The sequence below is a fragment of the Eubalaena glacialis genome, chromosome 10, assembly GCF_028564815.1.
Source record: "Eubalaena glacialis isolate mEubGla1 chromosome 10, mEubGla1.1.hap2.+ XY, whole genome shotgun sequence".
In the NCBI taxonomy this organism is placed as follows: Eukaryota; Metazoa; Chordata; class Mammalia; order Artiodactyla; family Balaenidae; genus Eubalaena; species Eubalaena glacialis.
In genome coordinates, this window is record NC_083725.1 from 81,327,066 (window position 1) to 81,343,327 (window position 16,262).

Consider the following 16,262-nt stretch of genomic DNA (forward strand, 5'->3'; position numbering starts at 1 on the left):
TGAGTGAGGGGAGGGACATGCGTGCAGCTGGTGTGCTCAGGAAAGGCCTCAAGAGATGACTTTTGAACTGAAATGCCTGAAAAAATGAGGCTTTTGAGGTTCTGGGGGAACAGTATCCCCTGCACAGGACACAGTAAGTAGAACGGTCCCCAGACCAGAATGACATGGTGTGTTCCAGAACCAGCAAGAAGGCCCAGGGGCTGGAGTGGAGAAGTCAAGGTGAAAATGGCCAGAAACAAGGCCGGTGAGGTGGACAGGGAAGGTCATGCAGAGCCTTGCAGCCCAGGGGAGAAGGTTGGACTTTTTATCCAGGCACCAACAGGAGCTGCTGAAGGGTCAGGAGCAGCGGACGTGACATGACAATGTTTCAGTCCCGGAAACATACTGCCTGGAGAATGCTCAGGCAAGGGTGGGGCATCGGGCTGGGTGGCCAGGGAGGAGCTGCCACAGGACAGGTATGAGAGAAAGAGAGGGTGGCAGCAGGGATGAAAGCGCAGGCTGGCTTCCCGCGCCTGGGACTCACGTCAGCCCTGCCTCGCCTTGCCACAAGGAACACCCAGCCTGGAGCCCACACTGGTCTCTGACAAGTCCCCTCCGTCCAGGACTGCTCCTGCAGAGGGTCCCTTCCCCAGATGGGCCGGAGAATCACCACCAGTCTCCCCAGATCTTCAGATCTGTGATGCCACCTTCCCCCATAACAGACCTTCCATCAAAGGTCTCTGCATAAAGGACGGCAGTGTAGGCTCCAGACACAAATTGCCAGGGTTCAAATTACCACTCCACCACTTAATAGCTGTGGAATCTTGGGCAAGTTACGTAACCTCTCTGTGCTTCCATTCCCTCCACAGTCAAATGGGCATAGTAATACAGCTTCCCAGGGCCATCAGTCCCAGAGATTAAGGGAGGTCAAGTGCCGGAGCCCTGGCACAGGGAGTGCTCCCCGGCGTGAGTGATTGCAGGATTAAAGGGCCCGCAGGCTGCCCTTCTAGGTGACCTCCTCTTCACCGAGCTTCAAATCCCCAGGGTTTAGAAAAACAAATGACAAATGATGTCTCCCCACACCCAGTGCCTCCACCCGATTCGGCCTGATTTAACAGGTTCCCCAAGGAACCCAAGGATTTCTTACCTGCCCCATCCTGCACTGGGCCCAGCCCACCTCCACCCAGGTGTACACGCTGTAAGCTGTGAACAGGGCAGGTGTGCAAAGACCTGACACCTGCCCTCTGTGCCCCTCTTCTCAGCAAGCCCCTCCTGTGGGTGGGTTTGGTAGGGAGCTGGGACTGTCTCTGCCCTGCTCTCTGATGGACCCTAACACCCATCCAGTGTTCATTCGCTCTGCCTTAAATGAACGAATGAATAAGTACATGAATGAGGGAAATGAGTGAAAGAATGAGCGTTTCTTCTCCTCTGATACGTGGGTTTCTTAAGGGCAGTCATTCACTTATTTCACACGTATTTGTCATGTGTGCATCTTTTCAAGGTTCTCCGGATCCAGGTGCTACCCCGCCCTGCTCCCAGCGGCCTGACCTGGACTGCATTATCCAGGCGCCCTTGTTCTTTGTCTTCCGGAGACCAAATGGTAAGAGCAGAGGGAGACTCCTGCCCGGCCAGGCGGCACTTGGGCAGCAGGGGCCCTGCTCTGTCCAACAGCATCCTGGAAGCTGCTCTCTGCCACGTGGGGCTGGTAAGGGCCTTGCTGGCACCAGCCCTGGGGCGCTTCCCACCCTTGTTGGTTCCCCTTAACTATGCGCACGGTTTGTAAATAGTCTCTTCATTACATTCTCTTCAAAGCCCAAGCCCCCACTTTCCCCCCTGCCTTTGGCACAGGGCAACCCTTGGCTCCTGCCAGGTTCCCAAGCCATATAGCCTGCTCTGTCCCAGACTTTCTTCCAGTCACTGAAGCAAGGTGGAGGGGCGGAATAATTCCTGCCTTCCGGAACTTCAATTTAGTGGGAAAACACTGACAAGAAGTATAATAAGTAAATAAAGTATATATTATATAGTAGTGAATGCTAAGAGAAGGGGGATAGGAATTCTTGTGGGTGACGGTGGGTTGCCATTTTAGAGAAGGAGGCAAGGGAGGCCTCACTGAGAGGGTAATGTGAAAAGACCTCGTGTAAGTGAAGGGACGTGGATTCCGAAGGAAGAAAAGCTGAGGGAAGAGAAGCGCAAAGGCTCTGAGGCAGTAGTGTGTTCTCCTTGACCAAGGCCTGAAGAGGAGGTACAGCCCAGCCTTTTCTTTCTTACAGCACGGGACACCCAGTGGGCTTTAGTGAATGTTGTACTTGAAAGGGAGAGGGAAGGACACAGGGAGGCGGTAGTGGGAGGAGGGAGCATTGATTGGGCAAAGTTCTCATCACCGTGCCAACCACAGGGCTTTTCGCAGGTCCCCAACCCATCAAGTGACTGGCTCAGCGTCTCACCTCATGGGTCTAGGTCATCCCCAGGTAGGGGGCACACCTGCCCACTGATAACTAACCCCCCCCATGGCCATCTCTTCTGGGGCTCCTCTTGGTGGAAGCTCCCTACCACCTAGATTGTACAACTTGCCCTCAAGAGAGCTAGTGCCCAAGGTTCCCAGGGGCAACTCCAGGCTGGGAAGAAGCCTACTACCTAGGGGGACCTGGTTCCAGGGACCTCAGGCCTGCCCTCCTCCCCAGGCCCACTGCCCCAGGGTCCCCTTGGCTGACCACAAGCCAGACCAGGGCCCCTGCAGAGGGGAGGATGCAGGGAGGAAGGGAAGGGGAGCCAGCAGAGGGTGGCCCTGCCCTTGCCGGGGAGCCTGTCCCTGGGGACTCTCTCTCCCTTTGGTGATTGTTTCCCAGGCTCCCTGGAGCCAGAGGAGGATGGAATGTTCTTATCGCTTCCCAGAGGGAAGGCTTTCTTCTTCCTTCACAAAAATGTTAAGCTTCATAATCCGATAGGAAACCTGGACAGGCTGCAGCTGGTGGCCTGGGTCCTACTTCTGGGAACCATGGGGAGGGGGAGAGCGATGGGAGGGCGAGGAAAGAGCCTTGTGGAGCGAGACGAGGGCAGGGTGACCAGGGGTGTGAGCAGGGAACCTGAAGACCCTCCCCCAACAAGTGGGAAACCTTGGGGATCCACCTCAGACCCCAAGACTGTGAGAGATGTCCTTCACCCCAGCCCACCACATCCCTGACCATGAAGGGGGGTGGTCCCCACCAGGGCAGAGGTAGCCCTGCCACCTCGAGGTCGCTGGCCTGCTCACACACCTTCACAGAGAGCTGGCTCCCTCTCTGCGCTGGGCAGGTGGCCACGTCCCTGGTGGGGAGCTGGGTCTGGAAAAGTCTCTCCTCACAGAGCTACAATCACAGGTCAGAGACCTGCCCAGGAGAGGACAGGACAGGTGACCTCAGTGGGGCCAGCCCCTCAGAAGGCCAGGGTTCATGAGGCTAGGACTGTGATTTCCTAGGAACTAGTCTACGTCCTGAAATGGGACGGGTTGAGGAGACGCCCTGAGGCTCAGAAATACAATTAGAGCCAGTGAAGATTATACCCACAGGGGACGTGTGCCTTTCATTCATTCATTCATTCTGCAGATGTTCATTCAGTGACTATTGAGTGGGAAGCTGGGGAGAGGCCAGTTTGGGCACTAACCAATGAGCAGTTGCTACCCTTGTGCTTCTGTCCTGCCCCAGGCTCCCGTGAAACATCCCAGGTTGGCTTCTGGAGCTATGCATGTCTGTGCGGACCATACGCTGTGGGAGGCCAACAGGCCCAGCCGTTTCCTCCTCTGGATCCCCGGGGAAGAGCAGCTCCTTCCCCCCGGGCAATCTGGTCAGGGGACTAGGTGTGCTGGGGGGACCCAGGGCCAGACCCCTCGGAGTCAGTGTGCCCTCTCCCCTCTTCACTTCCTTCCATAGGGGGTGACCATAGTGGCGATCCCCGGCCCTGCTGGCTACTGGACCCCAGGAATAACTGTGCCCAAAAGACAACAGCTGCTGCTCAGGCCCGGCTTCCATTCTGTGCCTGACCAGTCAGCCTAGGCTGGGCACCCAGTGGACAGCCTTCCCAGCTCACCTTGCTTCAGGTGTGAAGCAAGGCAGACTCTCCTGTCAACTGACTTTTTAAAATCAACACGATATTGGTATCTCTTTCTATGCACACACTCATTTCAGCCTTAGCTCTACATATAAGTACACATATATGTAGATTAAAAAAAAAAACCTTTTAATAATGTTTCTCTAAGTTCCATATAAGAAGACTCTCCAGTTTCTAACTTACAGAATTATATATTGCTTGAATTTTTATAAAGTATGCATTACTTTTACAATAAAAAACAACAGGGACATTTCTATTCTGAAATTTAAAATACATTAATACGTTGTTTAGAAAAACAACATATTAGTTTGTGTGGTGGAACAGTGAGACAACTGAGAGGAAAGACCATATCACTGGGGGCTTCAGGAGGGGGGGGTGTTCAATTCAACGCCACGCCACGCCACCAGACACAGAACAACTCATGCCCCGCCGGAGCACTGACTCTCCTTATGTGAGCCAGCGAGGGAAGGGTCCGTCCTGGACACAAGGCACTGCACAGGGGTCAAAGCCAAGCTAACAGGGCAGATAGCCACTCTCCACATAAGACCAGACTGTGTTATCCTCGGGAAAGATGAATGTTCACCTGGGCCAGGTGCGCGTGCTGTCAGTGTCATCCAGGGAGGGAGCCAGCGGCAGCTCAGCAGCTCTGAAGGCACATCAGACAGACCCCGTGGCCACCTCTGAGCTGCAGGAAGGGATCAGAGTTGAGCCATCCTTGCACTCGCTCAAAGCTGGGAGGTGCCCAAGTTCTCAAAAAAATATAAATAAAATAAAAAAGCAGAGTCGGGAGGGTTAGGACCAAACCTCATCCCCTGGGACAGGAGTGGCTTCCAGGGTAAAGAAGGTAGGGACGCCTGACTGCAGGTCTTGGTAGAGGAGCTGTGTGGAAATGAAGGAAAGCTGAGGCATCTGTGGCTCCCGGCTGACTGTCCCCACTCTTGGGAGAGAAAAAAGAAGAGACAAGGAAGAAAAAGACCTCCGTGCTGCTCTTTTGCACTGGGCTCTGCACACCTCTGCAGCGGTTGTTTGTTGCCTTTGCACACATCTGTGTGTTTGTGGAACTCCCCACTCCGGGTCCTGACTGGAGACCACCTCTCTGTATGGAAGCCAGAAGCACACCCCACCCCCGGCCGCCAGAGCTTTCCCAGCCTCCTTGCTGCCAAAGCTCAAGGCCGTGACCTCATTCTGTTGACCCGACTCACCCACATCAAACTTTGAACCTTTGTATTGAAAGGAAATGACGCAACAAAGAAGACACTGCCTGGAGCCCCTTCCAGCAAGGGTGCACAAGCTGCCGCACCCGCACCCAGCGTCCGGAAGAGCTGGGGCTAAGGTTCTGGGACATCCAGTACCTGGTGCTGGCAGTGACATAGTGCTGACGGCAGTGTCATCGCCCTGCAGTGACGGCCTTGGGGCTCTCCCAGACCCGTCAGTTCTGAGAGGCGATTTGGGTGTTGTTCCTGGCTGGGGGACCTCCAGGCCAGGAGCTCTGGCCTAGAGATTCTGCAAATTTCCCAACACCATTTAATACATCTCCATTTTACCCAGATAAGCCAGAGCTAGTTTCTGTGTTTGCAAGATGGAAGCCAGGCCTGAATCAGAAGCCTGTGTGTGTTTGGTCCGAGGAGGGACATGAAGGGGCAGTAACTGCTCCAAGCCACCATGGACATGTCACCTCGTGGAGACCTAGTAACGCTGGTTATCAGCATCAACGGAGAAGACCTCTCTCCCCACGCCACCCCTCCCACCTCCACAAGAAACAATAAAACAAATTCCTGAGTTGCCTCTGCAGGATGACTCAGAAGCCTCAGGTTCCGCAAGCCCAGAGGAAACTAACGTCCCCTTCCCCACAGCAGCCTTTCGCCAGTCTGAGAGGCTCTCAGCGCCGCCTGGTCCCATACCCCCCAGGTGGCGGGGCACGTTCACAGTACACCCCTGAGGATAGCATCTGAACTCCAGGGACGGGAGTCCCGTAGCACTCGGTGTGGATGGTGTCCCTGCAGTTGTACAACGCAAGACGGTGGCCCTGGCTGTCATGGGGCAGCAGAGAAGGGAGTCCTGATTTAAGACCCACAGGGCTCTGGGAAGTATACACCACCTGGGAGGGAGTATGAAAGGACTTTTCTATAGTCAGAGTGTTCTGGCCTTCCAGCATGCACATCCCCGTGTCCCGCCCCAGATGTCACAGTCTTTCTGAGAGACTCCTTGCCTCCCTTGGCCTGGACCCCTACTCCCTACACACACCCCTTCCCTTAATGCCTTCTCCTGCGTTGGAATGTCCGCATGTGAGCGTCTGTTTCGGGGGGGCTAATGGACAAGTGGTGTGTGGGTGTGTGGGTGGGTGTGGGTGTGAGCCCACCCATGCTGGAGAAGCACAAGCCCTATCTCTCTGGAGGCTGCCTGCGCCCTGGGATGCTATCAGCTGCTCCTCACTCTTGCCCCACTGAAGCCAACATAAACAGAGCCACAGAGCCTCCCCCAGGCCGGGCCGCCCTAGAATGCCCACGTCTCCTTCCCACCCTCTTGGGCAGCTACCCATGGAGCCAAGAGCCAGGTATCAGGCTTCAGCTGGCTGGACTCCCAGCAGCTCCTGCTGGTCTGCTCTGGGCCTGCAGCACAGCCTGGGCAGTGGGGCCTCAGAGCTCAGCCCATTAGTGTCCACCAGCCACCCTCCCCGCCGGCCCCTGGGTGCTGGCTTGGCAGAGAAGCAGGGTGCATGGATGGGGGTGCCCTGACTCACTGCACTCCCCAAGACCTCCAAGTCTGCCCCAGGATCCTTTCCATGAGGCGACGGGAAACTGGAGCGTTCGGGCCAGAAACAGAACATTTTGAACAATTTGAGGGGAAAAAATTATTCAGACCAATTTCAAGACATCTGAGAGCTCCAGGGGAAAATCACAGCCACCTCTTCAGGCACTATTGTGTGTTCACGCCAAACCCCAAACAGCTTGGACTGACGTAGCACAAAGGCTGTGAGTCCTCACGTCCCTCCAGCTGGGAACTGGCCCGACTCCCGGGCCTCTGGTCTTCTGGGCCACTGGGCTTGCCCCTTCCTCCATGACTCCACTTCTCTGGAGGCCCATGGCGCATGGCTGAAGCTCCTGATACAACCCACCAGCTGGAGCCATCTTCTTGTCCTTTAGAACTCAGCTCAGACATGCTTGCTCCTCAAAGCACTCCCGGCTCTCCAAGACAGCGAGCCCTGATGTATCAGCTGAGCCACAGGGGCCTGAGGACTCCCTGTTATGGAGCCCTTCCAGGTACTGGGCTCGGAGCAGCGAGCCACAGATAGGTCACCCCATTTAAAGGGCACCACCGCCTTAAGAGTTGGTGTCATCGCTCATGTCACAGATGGGGACACTGAGCCTCAGAGCTGAAGTCTCTCACTCAGAGTCACAGCTAGTAGGTACTGGGGCTGGAGTTTAGAACCGGGCAGCGTGGAGCCAGAGGCTTTGCCCAAACCATTTCACACCACCTCTCCAGCAGCTGCCCAGAGAAGGGAGGGGCCAGCTCTGCTGGGGGAGAAGGAAGAGTCGGGAAAGGCTTAATGGAAACTTCCACAGGGGAGCCAGGTATTAAAGGATGCATAGACGTTCACCAGGTAAATACAGCAGGGAAGAGCCTTCCCTGTGAAAATCATGGCAGGTACAAAGGCCTAGAAAGGAGAAATGGCAGAGGGCCACAGCTCTGTGTTCCTGTGCGTGGGGTGTAAGGGTAGGACCCGAAGGATGAGGCTGGAGAGTCAGGCCAGACTCCAGCAGCTCCACTGACCCACCACCCCCAGACACACACACACACACACACACACACACACACACACACACACACACACACACACCGACCCGGCCCAGGGACTCGGCCTGGGTTCTCCAGCTGAGGAAGCACCATGGCTGCGATACAGGAGGGAGGTGGAGCGCTCAGATCTGACTGGAGACCCATCCCTCACGGACCCCCGTGGAGCCCGGTCAGGGTCACTAACAGCCAGTCACCGGGGACACGTGATCAACACTCAGGGTCTGACAGGACACAAAGGACACTTCTGGGAAGCCTTTAGGAGGCATGCTTTTATTTAAAATATATTGTTCAGGGCTTCCCTGGTGGCGCAGTGGTTGGGAGTCTGCCTGCCAATGCAGGGGACAGGGGTTCGAGCCCTGGTCCGGGAAGATACCACATGCTGCGGAGCAGCTGAGCCCATGCGCCACAACTACTGAGCCTGTGCTCTAGAGCCCACGAGCCACAACTACTGAGCCCACGTGCCACAACTACTGAGCCTGCGCTCTAGAGCCCGTGTGCCACGGCTACTGAAGCCCCTGTGCCTAGACCCTGTGCCCCGCAAAAAGAGAAGCCATCGCAATGAGAGGCCCGTGCACTGCGGCGAAGAGCAGTCCCGACTCGCGGCAACTAGAGAAAGCCTGTGCGCAGCAACAAAAGACCCAACGCAGCCAAAATAAATAAATAAATAAAATTTTTAAAATTAAATAATTAAATAAATAAATAAAATATATTGTTCAGTTTCTATTGCATTTGATCATATTCAATTGGAAGACAGTTTTTTGGTTTAGTTTTAATTTTTTCCCTTTAAAAGCTCTTATACGTGCTTATAACAAAAAAATTTTTTTTCAATCAGAAATGTATGAAGTAAGATGAAGAAGTTACCCTCCTCTCTGTTCTCATCCACTGCCCTCCCCAGAGGTCATCACTGCAATAAATGTGGTCCTTCCTCCCAACACAGCCAAAAATAAATTAAATAAATTAATTTAAAAAATTCTGGCATACAGAAATAGTATATTTTAATAAATAAATAAATAAATGTGGTACTTCCTAAACTTTTCTATTTGCAAAAACATGCACATGGCTGTGCCCATGTATAGGAGTTTTTTCTTAAGAGCTGCACATATTCTTCTGCATCTTGCTCTTTTTCTCACACAATAATACATGGTGAATATCATTATTCACCCATTCAATAAATATTCACCGGTACTCTTAACTTTTGTTCCAGGCCCCGGCTGGGAGGCTGAGTAGGGCACAGCAGAGACGGGAAGTCAGCCGCCCGCTGTGTAGCTTCCACAGTCCATGGGGACTGAGAAATGCAGGCAGCCTCTAGTAGCTAGAAAAGGCCAGGAAACTGATTCACCCCAGAGCCTCCAGGAAGTAACACATCACTGCTGACAACTTGATTTAGCCCGTGAGACCTGTGTCAGACTTCTGAACTATAGAGCTGTAAGATAACAAATTTGTGTTGTTTCAAGGCACCACGTTTTTGGTAATTTGTTACGGCAGTAAATAGGAGACTAATACAGGCGGGTAATCCAGGAGTTCAAGGGAGAGATGCTGGGGCTTGGTCCCGGGTGGTGAGAGACAAGCAGACAGATCAATTTTGGTATCTTCCATTACAAAGAGAGAGGCTCATGGGGGGAGCCTTGGGGATCACCTGGACGTGGATGCTGAAGGAAAGGAAGGAGTTGAAGGTGACTCTGGGTTTAGGATGGGCAGCGGGAGACGGTGGTACTTTACTCTGCACACCTTGTGAGAGCAGGATTCTGTCTCATTCACTGCTGTGTCCCCAGCACCCATCAGAGTGCCTGGAACAGAGCAGGTGCTCAGTAAATATTTGTTGAAAGAATTCATTAAGTAAATAAAGGGAGAATCTAGGAAGCTCATGTTTGGGGGAAAGACAATGAGTTCAAAGGTCAGCATCACATGTCCCAAGCTGCTCTGTGGGCCCCCTGCAGCCATCAGGAAGATCTGTCAGGAGCAATGAACACATCACTGGGATGGGCAAGATGAGCCACTACAGAGGGGCCCCCATCCACCCTGGCCTGTGAGGCTAAGCTCAGAGGGTGCGGCCAGCCAGGGGTCCCCAAGGCAGGCAGGCAGATGGAGGCGGCTCTGTGCTGACATTACCCACTAATAGGAGGTCCTTATCACCCGGGATGGAACCGGGTACTCTACTTAATTCAGGAGAAAGCTGCTCTCCGGGAGCCAGGTGCCAATTTGCAGCAATCACAATAAGAAACATCCTCTCTCTGGCTGATGCAAGCTAACAAGGTAAGAGGGCATTGTGCAGTGGGGAGAGATCAAAAGGGTTTTTTTCCAAGCCCATGGTGGGCACTTAATCCATTTTTTGCTCCCTCTCTCTCCCTCCATTACAGCCCACGGATGCACTATTTACGGGCCCTGCATTAGCTGCCTTTTCAGACAGCGCACTTCCTCAAAACCACTTCAGAAGGAAAGTGAATTAGAAATGAATTTGAGACGCAGGCAGTGGCTTTCACCACCTCCCTGCCCGCAGGTCAGCAGCACCTTCCTGCCTGGAGGCGGGAGCCCAGGTCCACACCCTCTCAGCCCCCGGGCGAATGACTCCGCTGTCCTCCAGACCCTGGGGACACACTGGCTCCAGCCCATGAGGCTGGCTTGGAATTAGCAAGGCGGAGGGCAGGCTGAGGGCAGGTGTGGATAAGGAGATTGAGCAGGTAACGCCACCTGGGCAAATGCAAGAAGCCAGGCTGAGAAAAAGCAGCAAATCTGGGCGGTGGATCTTGGGGCAGGGGCCATTTTGGACAGCACTGCCCTCGGTAGGACCTTCCGAAGGAGACTTCCCACTTTTCTCAGTCCCTCCCACCTCCAGGGAGCACAGGGCCACTGCTAGGTTAAGGCGGCTGCCTGGGCGGTACCGAGTTGATGAGGCCCCAGGCCAGCGTCCTGCCCCTTCTCCACCAGCTCCCTCCCGCCTTCACCGGACTCCTCCAGGAATGCAACCACCTCTCCCCGATGCACCGGCATCTTCCAGGTGTGGGAGTCCATGAAGGGCAGAGGGAATGTAGGAATGTGGGAGTTTTCTGTCCCCGGAGTGGGAGAAAACTCCAATATGGGAGAATGTTCCATCAGAAATCCCCACCCAGTCTCCTCCTTTTACAGGTAGGAACATCTGTGAACTAAGTGACTTACCTGGAGTCCCTAAAGCCTGGCCTAGGACCCGACATTTCTGACCCACAGCCAAATGCTTTTGCCTCCATTGGAGAGGTTTAAAAATCTAGGCTGAGGTTCCTGTCTGGAGGGGAGAAGAGGATCCCGCCCCTGCTCCAGCTCCATTTTAATCGTCATATTTATTGGGGTTTCCCCTAAAAGTTTGAAAACAAATGAACTATTAAGTGAGGGGAGAAGCCATAGGGCCTCCATCAGACCTTCTCTCCCGACTGCCTGTGTGGGAAGCGGACTCTCAAGCAGCTTCCAATAATCCCCGCTTCCTAGTGTTCACGCCTGTGTGATTCCCTCCCCTGAGGGTGGGCTGGACCTTGTGACTCACTTCTAACAAATAGAATATGGCCAAAGTGATGGGACGTCACTCCTAGATGAGGTTACAAAAAGATTCTACTTCTGCCTTGCTGGCCCTCCCTGGCCTCTCTCCACCCTCCCTCAGAAGGAAGCCAGGCGCCATGCTGGGATCTCCTGTGGGGAGGCCTCTTGGCAAGGAACTGGCATCTCTGGCCAACAGCCTGCGAGATCCTAAGGTCTGTCAACAGCCACATGCGTGAGCTGGGAAGCAGATCCTCTCCAATCGAGCCTTAAAAAGACTGCAGCCCCAGCTGGCACCCCAATCGTGTCCTTGTCAGAGACCTTGAGAATTTTCAAGGACCCAGCTAAGGTGCACCTGGTTTCCTGACCCATAGGAGCTGCATGGTAATAAACGTTTGTTGTTTCAAGCTACTACGTTTTGGAGTAATTTGTTACAGTGCAGTTGATGGCTAGTACAGTGTCCTTTTCAGAAGGCCGCTTTTCATGAGACGGGCAAAGCAAAAGAGAGCAGAGCAGCTGTGAGGTTGTCACATGCTGGTATTGGATAAAGTCAGGAGACCTAGGCTCTGTTTGGGGCTCTGCCATTGACCCACACTTTGCCCTTGGACAAGACCCTAACCATTTATGGGCCTTAGTTCCCCAACCACTGGGGAGGACTCTGGGATGGCTCCAACTGCCTGTGCTTGAGAACTAGGAAAGGGAAGCTTGCAGGCCTGAGATGACTATGTACGGCATGAGGAAGGGGACATGGGAGATGCCTGACCGCCCTGCACCACCCCTTGTGCTCTTTTCCCCAAATCTGAACCCCATGGCGTGAGTCAATGGCATCAGTCTTCAGTGACACCCTCTGATCTCAGAGGCCCGGGGGGTCTCCAGATCTGGTGGGAGGAGACTCAAGACACTGAGGGTCCCTTGGAAGGAAGAGAGTCACGCTCCCTGCCCTCGCGGCCCCATGCCCTCTGCATGCAGCGTGTCTCCTGCCTTTGGCCCCAAGGAGCCCTGAATGGATCTCTTCCAGCCCCTTCCCCTCAAGGACCCAGATGGTCTCCAGCTCAGCCTTCCCCTGGGAGAGCACCCCTCGGGGGCCCAGGTGCCAAGAGGAGGCTCCAGAGGCAAACCACCCCCTTGCTTTTTCCCAGGCCCCCAGCAGCAGCACGGGCCTCCCACTCTGTACCCCAGGTGGGGGCTGGGTCTCTTCTCTCCACACCAGGCCTGGGACGGTCCCCAAGGTCCCACTTCCCTCCCTTGAGCAGCCAGAAAGCCTGGGAAAAGCCAGGCCACTTTAACACTCCTGAGGGATAAAAACAAGCCCAAATAAGGGTCCATTTCTACCACATTCCTTCAGGCTGCAAGGGAATGCCAGGCCAGGGCAGTCCCCCCACGGCCGCCTCCCCCTCACCAGGGCCAGGCCAGGCCTGACGTCTCCAGGCCAGGAAGGGCTGTCTCGAGGCCGGCCGAGCTGGCAGGACTGCCCCCAGCAAGCTCTGTCATCCGTGAGTCTGTCATCCCGCTCACAGGCCCGGGGCGGGGGCTCCCGGGGGACCTCCGCTGAAGGGCCAGGACTAGTCAGAGATCCCCCAGGCGTTCCCGGAGCCCTGACAGGCTGTTGTCACTCGGTTCTGCGTCACTCCAGAGGGTTCTTGCCACCTCTTACGCTGTCGCTGATTCAGCCGCCCCACTCTCTCTCAGAAGCTACTCAATCCTAAGTCAGGGTTTCTCAACCTCAGCACTGCGGACATGTGGGCTGGAAAATTCTTTCTGGGCGCGGAGGGGGCTGGCTGTCCTGTGTGTCACGGAGTGTTTAGGAAGCACCCCTGGCTTCTACCCACTAGACGTCAGTAGCACACCCCCACCCCAACGGGCTGTAACAGCCCCCAATTCCTCCAGATATGACAGGTATCACCCCCAGCTGAGAATCAGTGTTCTAAATGGATTTAAAGGCCTCTGGCTGGTCTCTGATCGAGGCCTCTGGCTGCAGGGCTTTGGAGGAAGAAAGGCAGGTGGCAGAGAGGAAGGAAATCTCACTGGACCCATGATACACACACACACACACACACACACACACACACACACACACACCCCTCTCAGGGTCAGAGCTGATAATTGAGCCGTCCCCTAACTTGAGAGGCCAGTATTAACATCCCTGCTTTGTCGATGAAGCTCAGAGTGGCTACATGGCTTGCCCAAGGCCACACAGCTCAGCAGAGGCAGAGATGGGCCTCCAGCCCAGGGCCATGGGCCCCCAAACCTGTGCTCTATGCCACGCTGTCCTCCCCGGTCTACAGATGACAGACTGCATCTCCCTCACTGACCTACTTTGGGGTGCCAGGTCCCCACATTCCCCAGCTCAGGCTGGGTCTCCTGAGCCTCCTGGGCTGACTTTCCCCTTCCCGACGCTGTGCTGTCCTGATCGCGGGTGATCGATTTGCATACCATATCGATCTCAACGGCCTGTGTAATATGTTTGACTTGTGGCACTTTGCATAATTTTCTGATTAAGTTACTTATTTAACCTATTGACCTTTTCTCTTAATTAGAGTATCTGGGTACTGCAAATGTTGAGTAGTAATCAAGTTGTGCATTTCCCCGAGTGGAATTCACATCCTCACCACTTCCCTGCTCCTTCATGACTCCAGCTTCCTCTGCAGGGGCTCACATTGAACCAGCTGCCCCCTCCCCCCTGCTTTCCCCCAGAGGTGTGAGAGCTGCACACGTGGGGCTAGGCCTTCTCTGGCCTCTGCTGTCCAGAAGGTCCCCAGAGCTCAGGAAGGGGCCAAGACAGGGGGCAACCTTGCTGGAATAAGTATTCCCAGCTGAGTGGACAAATCAAGGCAGGGGTGTGGATCAGAGGTATGGACGCTGTATCAGTTAGCTATTATGCGTAACAAACCACCCCAAAATGTAGTAGCCGGAAACCCACCAATGGATTATTTTCTTCGGCATCTGTGTGTTGGTAGGACAGTTCTGAGGATTTGCACCAGGCTCCGGTGATTTGGGCTAAGCTCACTCATCCATCTGCAGCCAGTCAGCGATCTGCAGGGGACTGGCTGGTCCCAGCTGGGATTAAGTGTGGTCTTCTCTGCCTGTCTCCCATGGTCTCCAGCAGCTAACCTGGGCATGTTTTCACGGGTGATGAAGGAACAAAAGTGACAAGAGAGCCAGCCCCAATGCAGAAGTGCTTGTGACGCCTCTGCTTGCGTTGCACCCATTACCAGGCCATTGGCTAAAGCCAGGCCCCAGCTGAGCCCAGAGTCAAGGATATGGCAGAAAGCTCTGCCCACAAACGGAGGAGTGAAGATCCAGGCCAGGTGAGCCTTCCCTGTCCACCTCGGAGGAAGAGGTGCCCACTTAGAGTCTCGACACAAGTGCAAAGCAAGGTGATCCTCCTCCTCCTGGCCCTGCCACCCTGAACACCCACCCCAAACGCCAAAGCCCAGTGTGGTGAGCCTGGGGCCCAGGGAAGGGAGGACAGGGGGTACAGTTTGCTACAACTTCTTGTCCTGGCATCTACTTCTTAGAGGGTTTGGATTACGATACCCTTTCAAGGGCTCTTAAAAATCTTCCTGCTCTTCTGGTTGCGCTGGGGCAGGCGGAGACTGAGAGAGGCTGTCTCAGGTCCTCTGTTCCCCTGACCACCACCCTCTCCCCCAGTGTGGCCACATCGTCTCCCCTCCGCCTGCACTGGCCCAGGGAACGCTGACAAGGCTGCTGCCTCCCAGGGCTCCATGCAGGACAGGGCGTAGGTCCCTCCTACTCTCTCCCTAAGCCTCTCTGAAAGGGCAAGAGTCAGCCCCAGGGAGGCCCCAAGACCATCTTTCAGAAACCAGCCCCGCCCTCAGCATCTAATACCGCTTCTCCCGTCTGTGGTAGAAACCGCCCACTGTCCACCGACATCCACCCTCTGCTCCCCCCACAGTAAGAGCTTTAATTTTTTGTTTTATAGCTATTATATATTTTATATAAACATGTAAATATATATCATGTATTGTGCTATTATAATATAGTATGAGATATTACTGACATACAGTATGTTATATTGTATATTTTGCATATATTTGTTGCATACATTTAAAGCGCATGATTTGATGAGTTTGACACGTATACATACCCATGAGACCATCACTACTATCAAGACGATTATAGCCATCACCCCAAAAGTAGTTTTATGCCCGTTTGCAGTCAGTCCCCTCCTTGCTCCCTCCTTCCCATGTCCCTCATCCCCAGGCAGCCAATGATCTTTCTGTTCCTAAAGATTAGACGGCATTTTCTAAAGTTTTACATAAGCGGAATCACACAGGAGGTACTCTTTTGTCTGGCTTCTTTTGCTCATGATAATTACTTCGAGATTCATCCCTGTTGCTGCGTGTACCAACAGTTCATTCCTTTTTATTGCTGAGTAGTAGTTCATCATGTGTTTTTTTGCTTTTTGGGTTTTTTTTGGTTGCACCATGAGGCTTGTGGGATCTTAGTTCCCTGACCAGGGATTGAACCAGGGGCCTCAGCAGTAAAAGCACAGAGTCCTAACCACTGGACCACCAGGGAATTCCCTCCATCATATGGATGGACCACATTCTGTTTATCCATTCACTTCTTGATGGAGAAACTTGAATTGTTTCCAATTCAAGTTTGGGGCAATTACAAATAAAGTTGCTACATCCACACGAGTCTTTGTACAGACATATGTTTTCATTCTCTTGGGTAAATATATAGAAGTGGATTGTCTGGATCATAGGGTAGATGTATGTTTAGCCTTCTACGAAACTGCCAAGCCATTTTTCTAAGTGGTTGTAATTTTACATTCCCACAGGTGGTGTCTGAGAATTCCAGTTGCTCTACATCTTCATCAACACATGGTATGATCAACTCTTTTATTTTTAGCCATTCTAGTGGGAGTTAAGTAGCAT

The 16,262-nt window shown here is 53.7% G+C and overlaps 1 non-coding gene across 1 annotated transcript; it reads right to left on the reverse strand.

Moving 5' to 3' along the window:
- Positions 1 to 15,827: 15,827 nt before the first annotated feature.
- Positions 15,828 to 15,900, reverse strand: TRNAK-UUU (transfer RNA lysine (anticodon UUU)). Its single transcript has one exon. It is a non-coding gene; the product is annotated as a tRNA-Lys (tRNA).
- Positions 15,901 to 16,262: the final 362 nt, after the last annotated feature.